This window comes from Montipora foliosa, chromosome 14 (genome assembly GCF_036669935.1).
Source record: "Montipora foliosa isolate CH-2021 chromosome 14, ASM3666993v2, whole genome shotgun sequence".
In the NCBI taxonomy this organism is placed as follows: Eukaryota; Metazoa; Cnidaria; class Anthozoa; order Scleractinia; family Acroporidae; genus Montipora; species Montipora foliosa.
The window spans coordinates 1108445-1125025 of NC_090882.1; the positions used below are offsets into that span (position 1 = coordinate 1108445).

Sequence of the window (16581 nt, forward strand, 5' to 3'; positions counted from 1 at the left end):
TTGTCTTTTCTGTCCGACTAGTTGGGTGATACTAAAACAATTAGACCCATTGCCCTCAAGGGCCACGAGTCAATAGCCCCATCACCTTCGCCTCGTGGCCATTGACATGTAGCCCTTGCGGGCTACGGGTCTAATTGATAAGTAATGAGTTGACCGGACTACAAGTGAAGTCGTATGGTAGGCAGACTTGTTATGAAAATTTCTGAAAAAAAAAAAAAAGATAATTGAGGAGGTGCGCCTTCAGGCTATCCTAAACATATATTATTTGTTCCGCGAGGCGGAAACATATATTATTTGTTCCGAGCAGTCGTGGCTCAGATGGCTAGTGCGCGCCATTCGGAGCGAAAGGTCCCATTGACTTCAACTCCTCTAATCCGTGTAGCTATAGCTTTAAATCCCCTTAAAACGGAGCACTGACAGAGGGAGGGGGGTAAAGGGCGCACCGTCGGCTTTCATTGATACCAGCCTCGTAGCTGAAGGACCTACCGACGTTAAATACAGTGACTTTACCTTTTATCCGCGGTAACTACAACATTTGCGACTCTGATGCCACGAACTTAATGCAGATGTCTAGAGAGGAGAAGAGGCAAGTACTAGTTAGAATTCACGGTCCCTCGCGGGTTTGACGAAGGTAAGTCAACGCTCCATCAGTCAAGACTTAAGGGTCGATTTACACGGTACGATTTTTGTCGCAGAGACAAGCTTACGACAGGCCTACAACTCGTTTACGATTTTTTATTTTTTATTCTTTTTTTTTTATTTGTCGGTTATATTACATTTGTAATGATTTCTCTAGGATTAATTATCTGCTAACAAAACACATATAATGGCAGGAGATCTTAGCAAGCTCTAATCGAGCTTTTCTAGGAAGATCCCCTATCTACAATTTATAATCTATTGAAAACAGCAGATGGATAATCAGACTAACTGTAATAGTTTTACGGGTTTTGCCCCAGTAATAAGTAACATAACTATTCTAACAATGTAAAATACTTTGATTTTGTGCATAAACTCTTGCGCTTTTCTTAAAACAGTCCTGTACGTCAGAAAAAAATGTCGCAGCATTTTGAAACATGCATGTTTTAAAACGCTGCGACAATTATAAGTTATATCATAGGTCTGTAGTAAGCTTGTCGCATGCGCCGAAAAATCGTGCTGCGTAAATCGGCCCTTACTCATCAACTTTTCTTAAGCCAAGCATATTTGATATTTTCTCTTTTCAACCAATCATTCTGTACATGTTGCATTTCATCTTGAGAGGGTGGAGCAAAGTACGTCTGCTAATCTGATGTATCTGCTGTGATATCTTTTTAAATGCCGATGACAATGAATTTGGACAAGAAGATTGACGGCCCTCACAGAGCTTCAAAGAAATCTGCGGCCAGACGTTCAAGTGGCGCGTGGAAGTGAACGAGGTATTTTTAATCTTTTACGACAAAAATACGGTTAAATGTCTTGGGATATTTCCTTTTGTTATAGCATCCAATGACCGTATTTGTTAATTATTTACTCTCAAAAGGATTAAACACTATCGATTTTTGTAAGGCGACAGAGTAAGACTTCTTTAAAAAACGTGTACCATTTTCCATCGAAAGCTAAGCAACCACATAGTCTCACAGGGAAAGAATGCTGTTATTTTCACATACAGACAGTTGGTCTCGGAACGAACCTTAAAAAAGAAACTACCCAGAGGGAACTCACTTTTAGAATAACCCATGAGTAGATCATGGGTTTTCAGCATGAAAGAACAAAGACGGCTACCATACACATAAGTTTGAACATGCTAACTAATTCACGCCAATATCGAGTGACCAACTGTTGGATCGTTTGTGTCAGATCAGCCCCAAATAACGATGCTCAGAATGATTCAAGCATTACCACAATGTGGTTAAATTTCATTGAATTTTAAACCGGTGGTGTCAAGATATTCTTATCCAACTCTGAAAACTAAAAGATCAATATGAATCCCTTATTCCTCTTACGTAACATTCATTTGATATCTTTTCCCGGCCGTTGGAGTGTCAGAAACGCTGACATTCATGTGAGCTTCAGAAAAAAGTTTAATTTAACTCATTTCCCGACGGAAGGAGGCAGTGTTAGGGCAGTCGGGAGAGTTCTCGCCCTTCAAAAATGTCTCCCATCTTCGATTCCCGGACTCAACGTTATATGTCGGTTGAGTTAGTTGATTCTCCACTCTGCTTCGCGAGGTTTTCTCTGCGTACTCCTGTCCCTCTGTCGCCACTAACAAACTTTTGAATTTCAAGTTGATCTAATCTATAGTTACATAAAATGTTGGTTTTCTTTTACGAGAGAGGGATGCTCGAGCATCAGGAGAGAAACCTCCCCGAGAGAAGCAACAAACTGAACCGAAATAGGACCGCAAGTGAGTCCCTATAGGGAAGGGGAATTAGTATCCCGTATCCCATTAATTTTTGGTCTAAATTTCCCGTATCTCGTTAATTCCTGTAGTTTTTATCCCTATAATGCCAGTTACCTTCGATGACGTTATTGAGGGGAAGGGAGAGGTGTAAGGGGGGGGGGGGGGGGTGTTTTTCTCGAGCAGGTTCTCTTGAGAGACCGATAAATAGTAAATATACCCTTTGGGCGCCCGGTATGTCGGCTGATAATGTCCGCGGCTGACATATTGTCCGAATAATGAATATTTGGCAGAGAAGCAAAGCTTCGAGGGCAAATATGAAATTGTGAGGACAATCTCTCAGCCAAGGGCATTATCAGCCAACGTACCAGCAAGCCAGACAGGGGTTTATTTATTTTATAACCCGCCCATTAAATTTCATATCGCGCTAAAAAACCGCTCGTAAAAAGCCAGTGTTGATCTGATGGCGATGCTTCGTGTTTTTTCGATGCACAGTTCATATTTTGACTAGAAAGAAAGAGTGTCGGTCTCAAGAAAAATGCAAGTCGAAAACTCGAAGGCGCTTTTTTGCTTACTGAAAAAACATTCAACCATGAAAGACAAAGTCAAACTGAGTCTGGACGGCAGTGTTTTCAAGTACAGTGCGGCTGAAATTTTCCTCTCCTTCGAACCGTTGATTTATTTTAGATATAGTTAGTAAACACAGTTTATTAAATTCTCTACTCTATAAAATGACTCAGTTTAAGTTCGAGTAGGATTAAATCTCTAAAGTGTGCTTATAACTTTCTTCACCTTCAAAGACGTTGACAGCATGTTTTGTTGACTTTCTGGTACTTTCCGGAACAGCATTTTGCGACCAGCCTTTTTATTTCACTATCAATAGACTCCATGTAAAATGAAAACTCTTCTGCTTCCTTTTTTCCGCTAGCTTTGTTTCTTGTCAACGGAAATGATCGCCACAGCATATTGCAGAGCAAATATCCACTCAAACGGGGTTTACAGTAAGGGGGAATCACTAAAGGATGCAAAGCACACGAAAACTTTCACAAAAATAACCCTCGAATTCTCACAAACTAAATCAAAGAAGTGCTAAGACTCATACTCAAAGAGAATTCTTTCCAGTTCAACGGAAAAAAACTATCTACAAATTCACCGTACCCGAAGCCATGGGTACTAAAATGGCCGTTGCCTTTGCAAATATCTTTATGGCCGATTTTGAGACACAGCAAAAGCGTCATAAAACCAATGATTTGGAAACGATACATGGACAACATTTTCGTTGTGGGATGTCAGCAAACCGGATATAGACAAGTTCACCACACAAGCAAACTCACACCACCCTACCATCAAATCTCAAACACTGAAGCCACATCTCTAGACACTGTTGTATACAAAGGCAAACACTTTCAAAACCAATCCATTCTGGATATAAAAACACACTTCAAGTGGAATGAAACCTTTCAGTACACTCATTTTTCCTCAAGCCACCCACCAGGAGTCAAAAAAGGATTCGTGAAGGGCAAGGCCCTTAAGACTTCTATGCACTAATTCTTCAAGAACAACTTTTGAAGAGAATCTTTACAAATTCAAATCACGTCTCCGTGCTAGAGGCTATCCAAAATATCTTATTGAGACACTCTAATCAGACATCAAATTCACAGAAGGGGAATCAGCGCTGAATAAAAGGAATGAAATCGCTAAAGATAACTTGCCCTTTGTAACACAGTATCACCCGGTAGTGCCAAACCTTAAACGTGCTTTATTAAAAAATCGGCACTTCATACAAAAAACAGCCTTCTCTGAGGGTCTCAATGGGGGTGTAGCAAACACGGTACACGGTTAGAAATTTCGCGATTTCACGGAGCACGCTTAATTTTTACATCAAATAATTGTTCAGAGCTTAGGAAAAAATACAAACAACACGGTTATCTGGACAAAATAATTCACGACACACGGTTAATTTTTTCCCTTTTTCACGACACACGGTTAATTTTTTGGACGTTTCACGCCACACGCTTAACCCCATCGAGACCCTCTTCTCTACAGCAAATTTTCAAATTCTCGGGTTTCATTCGGGCGGCAGAATTGGTTTGCGAATGTGCTCGAAACGGAAGCGCGAAGCCCACGTGTCGCAGGTTCGAATCTATCCTTCGCTCTTATTTCATTATTTTTAGGGGAAGTTCTGAATTTTCCATTGAGTTATCAAAGTTAGTCTTAAAAGTCGTAGTAGAATATATATCCCAATGCTCTACATTTCAACCATGAGATGTCTCACAGAGACTTTGATTAATTTTCGGTGAAACAAAGATCTTTTGTAGTATTTATGTTTAATAATTACTTATTAACTTCCTTAACCAGTCAGATGAGCTTCCAGAGCCGAGCACAACAAAAAAAGCAAGGTGACACGAACACCAATCCGGTGTGATGTGTTCGCCACACCGGGTTGGTGTTTGTGTCTCTATGCCTCTTTTGTTGTACTTAAAAATTACGTGACACAATGTCTCTTTTGGTGAAACACCTTTCCACACGCTTACCGTGGGAGAAGAGCTGTGCTGCTCCCAACCCAGCTTATCACATGTCTGTCATGTGAAGCTGCCACTTAAAGGGGTACCTAAAACACCCGCCTGGTATGTTAGCTACGCCATGCTGATGAGGCCCAGCAAGGCCGAAACAGCTGTCCATGGCTGCTAATTGACCGGGTGGAATGGTTGTGCGCATGCGTGATATTTTGGCCACACCGGGTTGGTGTTTGTGTCACCTTCTTTTTTTTGTAGTTTAATTATGAAGACCGCCAACCAGCAAATCAAATTTAATGATAGTTTGTGATGAGAAGGTAAAACCGATATGACAACCTGCGACACATTGAAAGGCCAGTTCTCTCACCACTTCGCAAAATCTGCAAACCCTAAGGCGAAAATATTTTGACATTTCCCTTTCAAACTGGAACACATGTTTGATCGCTTTATCCCAGAATACTCTAACAGTAGTTGACAAAGTTTGTGAAAAATGGCAGACACAGATGTTAGCAATTACATGGATGTTTAAACAAGTGACAAAATCATATTTTAACAATTTACTTAACGTGATTTGGAAGAAATTAATTTGCAATTATTCTTGTAACAAGCAGGAAAGCGTGATTTGTGTTTTGAGGGCCGCTGACAAAGGATTGTGCGCATCAGCGAGTCCATCACGTCACACTTTGCTATCCAGTGACCTCAGTTGACGGTGGCACAGTACCTCGTCAAATGCTAACACGAAAGATTATCACGAAAGTAAACCGCTTAATACCTCCTTCAGTGTTGGTAGGGGGCTCAAAGGTTTTTAATCCCTCGAAGTTTGTTTTTAAAGGCAAGGGAAACACAGAAAGGTATGAACTACTCGATGCACTTGACTTAGCAACATCTTAAAAGCTGATTGAATATCACTTAACGTGGATCGGTTTAAAAATATTGAATCTGGTATTTTTAGCTCTCCAGCTACGTTAAGTTATGTTTGATTTCCTTTTTTCGGATCCCGGGGACGAGTTTCTCATGATGTAAAAACACAGTGCAATAGATCTACAATGGGATATTGGATATGTGTTTAAAAGGTTTCAAATATCAGCTCGACCCGCATTTTTCTTTCCCTAATGTTTACGCATTTAGGGTCTAAACATGTAATTGTCGTATCAGTAATAACACTCAAGACTAAAACCTGAGAAGAGATCGGAAATATCTTTCGTATCTTAGAAACAATGAGCAATTTACAGCTTTTTGGCCGAAAAAGTTGTGTCTGTGGCAATTATTAGTTAAGCGGTATATTCATTAATGCCCTGGTTGCTAATGAATAGCCGCTGCAAATAATCAATTCAGGAAAGATGGCAAGGGCCTATTTTCAAACCCTACAATCGTCTGTTAAATTTCCTCGCGTCTTCAAGCAGTTTTTAAAAGGGTAACTTAACTTGGTTCAAAGCGAGTATCTTCCAAGCGATTAGCTGGTAAGAGCTTCTTAAGTTTAACTCAAGCCATTTAGAAAAGATGTTAATAGAATTCGTGTCTGATTTAAAGTACTCAGAAATTTCCATTAACATTTGTTAAAATTGAATGTAGGTCAGCAAAGGCTCTTTTGGAATTTAGCGTGACATTTGTGGGTTGAAAATACTTGATAGGATCTAAATGATTCAGTAATCTTTTTGTTTTTCGCTGCATGAACTCAAGTTCACTCCAAATATCCCTCGCAAAAAATGTCATCAAGGATTTTAATACGTTCCAAGTAGTTGCTAGAAGGTTCGAAGGTACGGTAAGGAATAAAAACCTGCCATTCTTTTGTCTTGGCAATGTCAACATTTCCCCGCGAGTTGCGCAAGTAATTTTAGCCGATTTTCGTTTTCATCACTGACCTTACAATTTATTTTTGGAAATAGACTTGTAAACAATTCCTCTTTGTTTCCCCGCAGAATGTGGTAGCAATTAGATCGGATCAGCAAATCCGATCAAATACTCGTTTTCTAAGTATTTAATACCTAATCGAGCTTTTCTACCAAACTCGAACAAACAAAGTGAATCTCACTTCATTTGATTCCCGTTTTAGTAAACCAACCCCGAAAGCAATTTTACCAACAGCTTTGGCTTGTTTAGCATACATCTCAGCCTACCTGATGGCAAGCAAGGAATAATTTCGATAAAAAATGATGTTTGGGAGGACGAAAAAAAAAACTGAAATCACCAGTTGTTTTAAGTGAAATTTTAACTGAATCTTTGGTATCAGTTTCCTGTCGTTACGTGGTTTTCGTTTGCAAGAAAAACAACCGGAATATACCACTTTATTCAGAAAATGTCAAAATTGCCTTTAGGTGCCACTGACTGCCATATCGTCTTTGAATATTTCATGTGGTTACCGGCATCTTGTTCAACATGGACCAACATTAGAAAGGTCTATGATAGTGGGTGTCATCGATCAAAGAGCCGACCCGTTGGCCGTCTTGGCAAACTGCGAGCCAGCGAGCCATGCGAGTCTCCCATTTAAGTCTAAGCACCCATTTCAAATAGCGCTGATAAACAGTATTTAAGTCTAAGCTTCCATTTTAAAACGGTTAGCTTTCAATAACTGCGTGGCTCGCATGTTGGCTCGCTGGCTCTCCGTTGGCTCGGACTACTGTACCGCAGGTCGTGAGTTCAACTCCAGCTCAGTAGACCAACTGTCAGGGTCGTTATAACTTATGAGAAAGGTACTGCCTTTGTAATGATGACATCTGAAAATGGTTATACTTTCAAGTCTTAATGGATAAGGACATAGTTAATAGAGTGGACTGGTTTGGAAGCTCGGCAAACATCAAGGAGCAAACAAAGATACCAAGATTTAGGTTGGAAAGTCCACGACCGTGCACAATCTTTTGTTTTGCGCTCATACACTATGCATGAATTACGTAACCAACACGTTTCTATTGGCTAGTTCCTCAGTACGGAGTAAACAACTATTGTGTTTTGTGCACGGTCAAGGCCAAAAAAGAGAACAAAAACCTACAACAAAGAAATTTGTCGGCTTTCATAACCATTCCCCTCTATTAACTATGATAAGGACTATAGCCCGGGCCGTAGTCCCAGTCGCACAACCCCTGTTCATAAACTCTATGAGACGTGCAGGGCACCGAGTTCCCCGTGTTGTGGTCTGGCCTGAATTTTCCAGCAGTGACGTTTCAAAGGGCTTACGGTGTATGACGCCAAGTTAGCCGAAACATCCATTAGTCAAAGGGGACTTTGTGGAGTGCTGGAGCATTTAGATGTTGAGATACTGCCTTTAATTAGAAGATTCTAGTCAGTAACTACCAACATTATGGTTTCTATAACATTTAATTGGTTCATGGAGAAGAACAGGCTTTTTGACGGTCAACATGTGACCCCTTTCATGGGAGTCTTAGAGCCTATTTAGAAACTCTTGTTTCGTTTTTAGCATTTGAAAATAATTCACCTGCTTGTACTTGGAAATATGGTATTAGGATTTGATTGGTGGGAAAATGTGTAGTTGCCGGGTAGCCTTCGAACACAGCCGTCTTTCCGTATAAACGGCTGTAGTTCGGCAGTTTCCGGGACAGGTTCCGTGTGCGCAAATGGTGATGCTCGGGAAGCAGCGCTTTTAAACTAAAAAGATTGTTATTTTTAATCCTGCAAGCGACGAACCCTTTCAATAATGTTGCTTTGTGTTTGTATTTATGATCTCTCTAAACTGAAGTAACTGTTAAGTTCGTATATACTAACACACAGTAACTCATACACTCCTCAGAAAACATCGTCGGCAACCAAAAATTATGATAGCCTCTTTATCTCGAAAGTTGTAATTGATTGATAGCTTGTCGATTTCCAACTTTTGACTCAAAAGTGTGAATACTGTAGCGTTTTATAAATTTGATAATCCTCTTTCCTAGGCTTAACCTTGACATTTAAAATATGTTTTGGGAGATAAAGTTCTTCGCATTTCACAATGCCTCTTCCGTGAGACAAGATAAGCGGACATATTCAGACGCACGAAACACAAATGTTCTTTTTTCATAGCCAAATATAACGTAACAAAAGTTCTTGAGGTAAACTTGTGTATTTCACGGAAACAGTTCGCACAACACTCTAATGAATCGTCTTTGCATAGTAGCTCCGAAATTAAGGCCATGGCAACACCACACAAAGAGAACTAATTGTTTCAGTGCAGAGATAGCGCAGTGGTGAGAGCACTCGCTTCCAACCATTGTGGCCCTGGTTCGATTCCCGGTTCTCTACTCTGCACGGAGAGGTTTTTCTCCGGCTAGTCCGGTTTTCCCCTTTCCTCAAAAAGCAACCACTTTTTACTTGAGTTAACTGAATAGAGTGTAATGTGAAGTGCTAGATTTCTATCCCATATGAACCATGTGAGCGTTAGCCCTACTGATGGAAATAGGCCCACACAAGGACAGAGAAAAACTCTGACCAGGGTGGGAATCAGTCGGTAGAGCGGCGGAGATCGAACCCGAAGGTCGTGGGTTCAATTCCCACCCTGGTCAGAGGTTTTCTCTGTCCTTGTGTGGGCCCATAGGGCTAACGCTCACATGGTTCATATGGGATAGAAATCTAGCACTTCACATTACACTCTATTCAGTTAACTCTGTTTAAAATATAAGTGCTACACGGCCAACGTTTGTATAAACGTAACCTTTCCTTGCACTTTTTACTTGATTTGCTTTAAAAATTGTTAATCCCAGTTGACAGTGTCCCCAATTAGTGCTCCGGCACTAGAAGGACTAAGGCCCGTTCCAAACGCCACTCCAGTCATGTGCGGAACCTATCTGTTCAGTTAAGCACGGCAGAAGAGCGGCGTTTGAATCAGTTTGGTCCGGCAGGCTAGGTCAGTTAAGAGCGGTCAACATCGTTAAGTTCGACAGGTTCTGTCGCATTATGCGACCATGGAGCGACGGCTGATTCATACGACGTTCTGGTCATGAGACGAACGAAACGCATAAATTAAGACAATTTATAAGTTTCCTAATCTTACAGTGATCTTAGAAGTTATATAACCCATACCTAAGCCCTTACCTAATCGTTAGTTTGGTGCGACCCATAGGTACGACGTATGAATCAGTCGTTGCTCCGGAGCGGCGTTTGGAACGTTCCTAACACTTAAATTAAGTTCCTTTCCTTTTCTTTCCTTTTCTTTCTCTGTCGTACTCTGCAAAACATCAAATGTAAGGTTTTGATGACGACGTGAGCGAACAACAATGAATCGTTCATTTTCTATCTTTACTTAATTAGAACCGTTCGTGACAATCCGCGACGCCCCCCTTGTGTACTAAATGAACAAGAGGGCGTAATCTTGCGATATATTTTCGATTCCGCTAAGTTTTCAATCCACTTATATTGTACAACGAAATGGAAGAATTGCGAGAGACTCTTGAAGAAAATTTTCATTCATCGACGGCGTTGTAGTTGTGTTTTCTTAAGCTCCCCAGTCGCTGACTGATTTTCTTGCTTATCTTTGATATGTTTTGTTTTGCTATTTTAAGCCTTTGGCGTAAAATGAACTTCTGGATCACACGTAAATCAAATGGAATGGGAAATCATGCAACCTTAACCATTACCTTTAAGCCGCTTAAATTTTGGTATTCTTGTCCCGGACGCCAGAGGTTGGAAACCTTGGAGAAACGACAAACATTCTTGTCTCCCATGCGCATCACGCCCTTGCATGATGAGATGTTGACTTCACCCACACCCTTTCGAGACAACTTGGCAAGTCCTATTCAAGCAAGCAGCGAAGCGGAATGTCTTAAAACGAATTCCTTGATTTTCATGTAACATTAATTGAAGCTATTAGATACCGTTTAGTTTTGTTCCCACGGACGATACAAATGCTGTAAGAACTGCCAAGCTAAATAACATTCATTTGGTTAAACACCTTACTGCCTAAAGGAAGAGCTGTTTCCTGTCTTCCCACTGTCTTTTGTCTGAAAGATCTGTGTGATAATTGCTCCTTTTAAGGGACAAAAATCTTTCAAGATTTTATCAATTTAGGGAAATCAGGAAATGCACCTTTGCTCTCCGAGCTATCAGCGAAACAAGTTGTAACCGTTGAAGATGTTTCTGATTGCAAAAACGCCAAGGCCTGAATTTCACGAAAGAATTGTAGCTTTTTCCCAAACGATCTCTTATTGAACTCCAAAGATTATATTTTACGTATCAGTTTGGCAGGAACGAGAAGTGGTTACAACTATCAAGGTACTGTAAACGATCACCATGTTCAGCTATCATAGTGAGGCATAAATGAACTTAGTGTCTGATAACTTTTGTTCGATTCTGCGATAAGTTTTATAAACTATGAACTGAAACCAACATTGCAAAAATGTCCTGCGAATGCTAATATCCCAAAACAAGTAATTGTAGCAAATTACTACCAATATTAAGCATGCCATGCCGATGACCTAACGCCTCAGCCGAAGTTTTCAAACTCTCGTAAATTTGGATGTTAGCCAGATTTATCAGTTCTGTTTTTTTTAAGTTAACTTGAAATTTCTCTCTGTATTCCATATCTTCTATGCCCTTTCTATCGAACTCGAGCAGTTAACGTTAAGTAATCTTGGGTGGCTTGAGTGCCATAGAGATTTTTGTTTCTGAAAACATGGACGACCGCAACGAAGCCAACCGCTTCTTCAGGGCTTGTTAAGAGCGATTTACCCATTCTATGGAGGAGCCTGGAAGTCGGTTGAGTCACCTTTCGTGCGACTCTTGATAGCGTTGAGTTGTTTTTTCATCGAATTACAGGAAAAAAAAGAATACTGATGTCTTTTATTATTGACCCGGTGAGATATTAATTAACCGCGACCATCACACCAAGAATTTCAGTGAAAGTGCATTCTTTGTTTGGTTATTCAAACATGGCAGCGCCTTGTCGCATTTTTATAAACAGACGTACAGAAAACTACGTGACGCGAACAACAAAGAGACACACTGTGGTATTTTGCTTCAAGTAAAGATTGAAGTTTAGGAAGACGAAGTCAGGGAAGATTTTAACGGTATGTTGGCAATTTTCTCCGTTGAACGAAGAAGATCTCCTTTTAAGCCAATCAGCGTTCGGTATCCACTCGATCGTGCACAATCAATGCTTTCTGAATAGCCTTAAGAGAGAAATAGAATGGGTGTTAAAAGGGAATTCATCGAATTGCGAAGATTCCTGGAGGAAACTGATCACCGTGTCTTGATTACTTGACGTGGCGATTTTCTTAATCATCTGTGTTATGGAGGTTATCTACACGACCACATAACCCGAAAGAATGAATCGATAATGTTATTTCAAGTACCTATGGTCTATTTTAATGTTGCAACATAGGTTTGAAGTTTTCATTAAGGAATTCTGAGCAATCTTAACCAAATTCCTCGGGCAACTAGTACTTTTTTACAGTTATTTCCTTCTGTCGACTGGATTTATCTTTTGCGTGAGAGTTTGCCGATACTTTTTTTACATACACTGTAGATAGAAATTTCGCAATTACTGATGGCATTGATTGAGAATTGACAACTCTGCCACAATTCAGCTAACAATTAATTACACATGACAAGTATTGAACTTTAACAATTAACATGCTTTCTGTGTCCATTATGCCCCATTTTCCGCATCTAACCTTAATGTTCTTTGAAGTGAACCGAAATTGTATCCACGTTAATTGAGAACATTAACTTTCAATTCCATTTCGATTCCTTCGCAATAAATGTTTGCGATATTAACCTAATTTAGCATGAAGAATGTCCCGAATCTTTTACATGTACACCTCTTGAACTGAACAGTCAAATTCGTATTGTTCATGATTCAACGACGAATTAGGTTACTGTGCAAGACACAGCGTTTTAAATCGCGTGTCACATCGAACTTTGTGGAAGTTTAGTTTTGGAAGTGTTAATTGTTTTTGAACAGGTTTGCCAAGGTTGTAGCTAATACATGTATCGCATGTGTTCCCGAAACGTTAGGAAATTAATCTCTTTACAAGTGTTTTTTAAAGTATATTTTTCCTTATGTAAATTTGGGCAGACTCAAAACGACAAAGAGTTGGTTAAATTGCCCTCTAGCCATCAACCAAACATGAATAGTTTCATCCACGAGCCCTCATTTGTTATCGACAGGGAAGACATTTTGATTCTCCTATTGGTGGAAGAACTTGAAGCCGATAAATGGAAGGCAATTTTTGTAAAAATCTGTCAGCATTCAAGCCGTATTGTGAAATGCGCATCTAAAAATAATCAGATATCTTCAGTTTCGATTCCTTGACAAATAGACCCAGATAGGGCCCTGTGTTGTGTGCACGGACATTGTACTCCAAAACTTCATAAATATGCATAACACATAAACAACAAGTGTAAGTGTGTATGACCTGCTAAAGTTAATAGTCGCTTCGTGGACCAACTCAACACCTTATCGAGATCCGAACCGTTTCAAATATTTAATCGATTGATTGATCTATAGTTGGCTGGATTGATTACCAAGTATATATTACAGCACTTCAATGTTGTGGCTTTTCGACAATTCAAGCTGTAACATTCTATATCCAGTTTTTGATCTTACATTCACCTATTTACAATGCCACTATTAGGTTACTTTCGCGAGAACCCGTCGTAAGCTTATGATAAGGAGATTAAGCAACCGCGTCGGCTACGGCAATGACAACGCCAAAAAGCAAGAATATGATTGGTTGAACGGAGGAACAATAATCGTGCTGCTCGTGCGGCACGCATTTCAGTGCATTTCTTTGCCGTATTCCACAAAACAACAACGTGAAATGACCACATTTTAAATTTGTAGATGGCGCGCGGGACGAAGGTCGACCTCTCGCGACTTCGTCGCTCGTTCATGCGCTTCGCGTCCAAAAACATCACGCTTCGCTCGCCAAAACATTTTCTCCTGGGATTCTCGTAAGGTCGACTTGTTGCAAGTCTATCTACAAGAATACGCAAAAAAACATTTATTTTCTATCTTTTATGAAAAGCCGTTCGTACCCATGCATTTACAGGATAATTTGCCCGTATCTTTAAAAGCTTAAATTCTCTGATCTCAAAGTCGGCCCGCGACTAGGTCACTGCAATAGTTCGTATGTAGTACAAATTTGTAATTGCATGATGAAATAAGTGTATGCTAACTCTTGCTTCCCGGCGCGTTGACAGAAGAGTGACATTAACATGAAAATGATTTTCATTCCATTCCTGACTGACGTAACACAGAAGTGACTTCATAGTATATTTTTCAACCATTTCGGTTTTCAAATCGCTTTGAAATATGATTCTACCACAGTGATACCAGTGAGATCCCGGAAGTCATCAGAGTTAATAAAAATTGTCGGTTACGCTATCATTTGAGAATTTGTGACCATTTGACCTTTCAGTTCCAGCAATACGGCTTAGGTATAGACCCTTTGCATAATGGCGGACGATTTGATTGTTGTTTTGTATGTATGTTAATTAGCCCTACCAACCCCACTTAAAGTAAAAATTCTATTGAATTTTGCACATGCTAACGAGGCTAGTAAGGCTAATTATCATAAAAATAGAAGACTGGCCTAATTAGGCCTAAGGCTAGCATTTAATTTCCTTCCCAGGCACCTCAGGTCCAAGGGCACTTTGAGATATGGAAACAAGTCTTTACCGTCATTTAGGCTCGATTTCCAGCCATTTTGGGAGCTCGCGTTCGTTGCCCCACACCACACCTGAAACCGCACTCCTGAAACGGCTGGAAATCGAGATTAGGCGCCATTATGAAAAGGGTCTATTGAGTCTCCTCGCGTATGCAAAACAAATTATGGGATACAGAGTTGGCAGTGGTGACAATGGTCGCCTTCGTCCAATTTGGCCCGGGTTTTACTCCCGGACAAGATGCCATTTTGCGTCTTGAGTTTGTTGGTTCTCTACTCTGCTCCGAGAGGTTTTTTCACCAGCTACTCCAGTTTTTCCTCTAAAAAATTAACACAATTTGAATTGTTTCACTTTAATTTCATTCGGTTTTTAATCTCCCCAATCAGGAGAGTATTTCTCTCATTCTCGCCATCTCATTTCCTATCAATTAAATCCTATTTCTCGGAGATCGAGAGTTCAAATCCAACAAAGGTCTAGTTTAGTTTATTAGCTTCGCCGTGCAGCTATTAAAATTCAGTCCTAAACAAAAGGCATCATCTCGAGGCTCTGGGGAATAAACTCATACAAATCCTTATATTTATTCCCCAGAGCCTCGAGATGATGCCTTTTGTTTAGGACTGAATTTTAATATATCGAAATTGTTCTATTACTGTGGCCCCGTTAATAAGACCAACCTACCCTACTCGTAGCAAGTAAAACGTCCTACAAAGTCTCTGACAGACCTTCTGAGACTGACGGAACTACCGTTTATAATCAATATCCGAGATTTGAAGGTATGGTCATTTTCAGATAAAATAAGGAAGGTAGCACTTTTTCCTAAGTTAGTTGAAGACCGACGTAGCGGTAGAGGTTAAAGCCACGACCTGCCTCTCTATAGTCCGATTTCAGTCAACCAACGGAATGGTAGATAAGCGACGCCTTGCTTCTCATATGGAATTCAAATTTAACGACACATTGCCTCTCGTTTGTTTGTTTTTTTTTTATTAACCAAGCTTTTTTAGCCTTTGGTTCCGTCCAGAATTTTAGATTTCCACATTTTGGTGTTAATATCAGTTCTTCGCACAGTGTTCGACTACAACCTTTACAGCAACACGATGGAACGTTCCATATTTTGTGCGAAAAAAATTTCCTACGGTTATTCCCTCGTTTTGCATTGCGCAACCCTACTGCGCATAATTTCTTGCGTCATTGGCGCGCGCATTAGCTCGCTCGTATTGATAAAATGGCAGATTTTCACTACGCCAAGCTCAATCTGGCAAGGAATGGTTATTTTCTCCTGAGCGAGCTCGGTGACACCCTCTTTTTAATGGTGTTATATACCCGTAATAGGAACACGGAAACCACATTTTAAGGAGAAAAAAAGTTGGACAATAGAAGTTGTAGTATTTATATAAAAATGACGTGAAAATTGCATTTGGAGCCTAACACTGAGTGCGAGGTGATGATGCAGCGGTCCAATTTGCTTTTTTTTTCCCAAGATGAGCAATTTGAAATGACTTTCCTGAAAGTAGGCTCAAGTTTTCAGTAATATTCATTGTTATATGACTAGCGCCGTGAGCGGGCAAGATGAACCAAATCCCGCGCTGTGATTGGCTACCCGAACGGGCAGATGGAACTCGACTGCCCGCTCGGGATTTCTCGCTTGGTCCCGCACGTGTTTTATCCCATATAACTACAATTTTTCCGGTTGATCAAGTTTCGAACGTTTCTCGCGTAATTCGGTAAAAACACTTAAAATAAAGGGCATGCAGCGCGAAAACAAGTACGGTGACTTCATCTTTTTAACTGCAATTTTTTAATGTCCTGTCTATGAATATCAATAGACCACTTTCGATATATTAAAATCAGCTTGGCAGCGAGGCCTAGGGAACACCAACAATGTTTATTTCTTTTGCGAGTAGTTGGGTCCTCTAAGCCTCACTATCAAGCTGAATTTTAATATATCGAAAGTGGTCTATTGTGCCAAGTTTGGCGGAAATCTAGATAGTACGACGACTTCAACACCTTATATAACGTAGAACAGAAAAAGATCAGGGGGAAATGAAATGGAACGAAATAGAGGGAAAAGGAACCATTAGCAACATTTTTAATAATCAG

General features: G+C 40.2%; 1 protein-coding gene and 1 long non-coding RNA gene across 6 annotated transcripts in view; one reads left to right on the top strand and one right to left on the bottom strand.

Moving 5' to 3' along the window:
• The first annotated feature begins 1297 nt into the window (after positions 1-1297).
• Positions 1298-16581, top strand: part of LOC137984754 (D(1A) dopamine receptor-like) — a 20941-nt gene continuing 5657 nt past the window's right edge. Inside the window, exon 1 of one of the 5 annotated variants that reach the window (XM_068832017.1) lies at positions 1298-1415. The gene's annotated coding sequence lies outside the window, so the exon portion shown is untranslated. Of the gene's footprint in view, positions 1416-2331; positions 2384-5576; positions 5745-10897; positions 11089-11722; positions 11883-16581 lie in introns of those variants that run through there. The other 4 variants (XM_068832020.1, XM_068832014.1, XM_068832015.1 and 1 more) reach the window with 4 other exon arrangements.
• On the bottom strand, positions 9450-10887 carry LOC137984755 (uncharacterized). The gene is made up of 3 exons (XR_011119165.1): positions 10692-10887; positions 10455-10609; positions 9450-10045 (listed from the first exon to the last, which is right to left on the bottom strand). It is a non-coding gene; the product is annotated as an uncharacterized lncRNA (long non-coding RNA).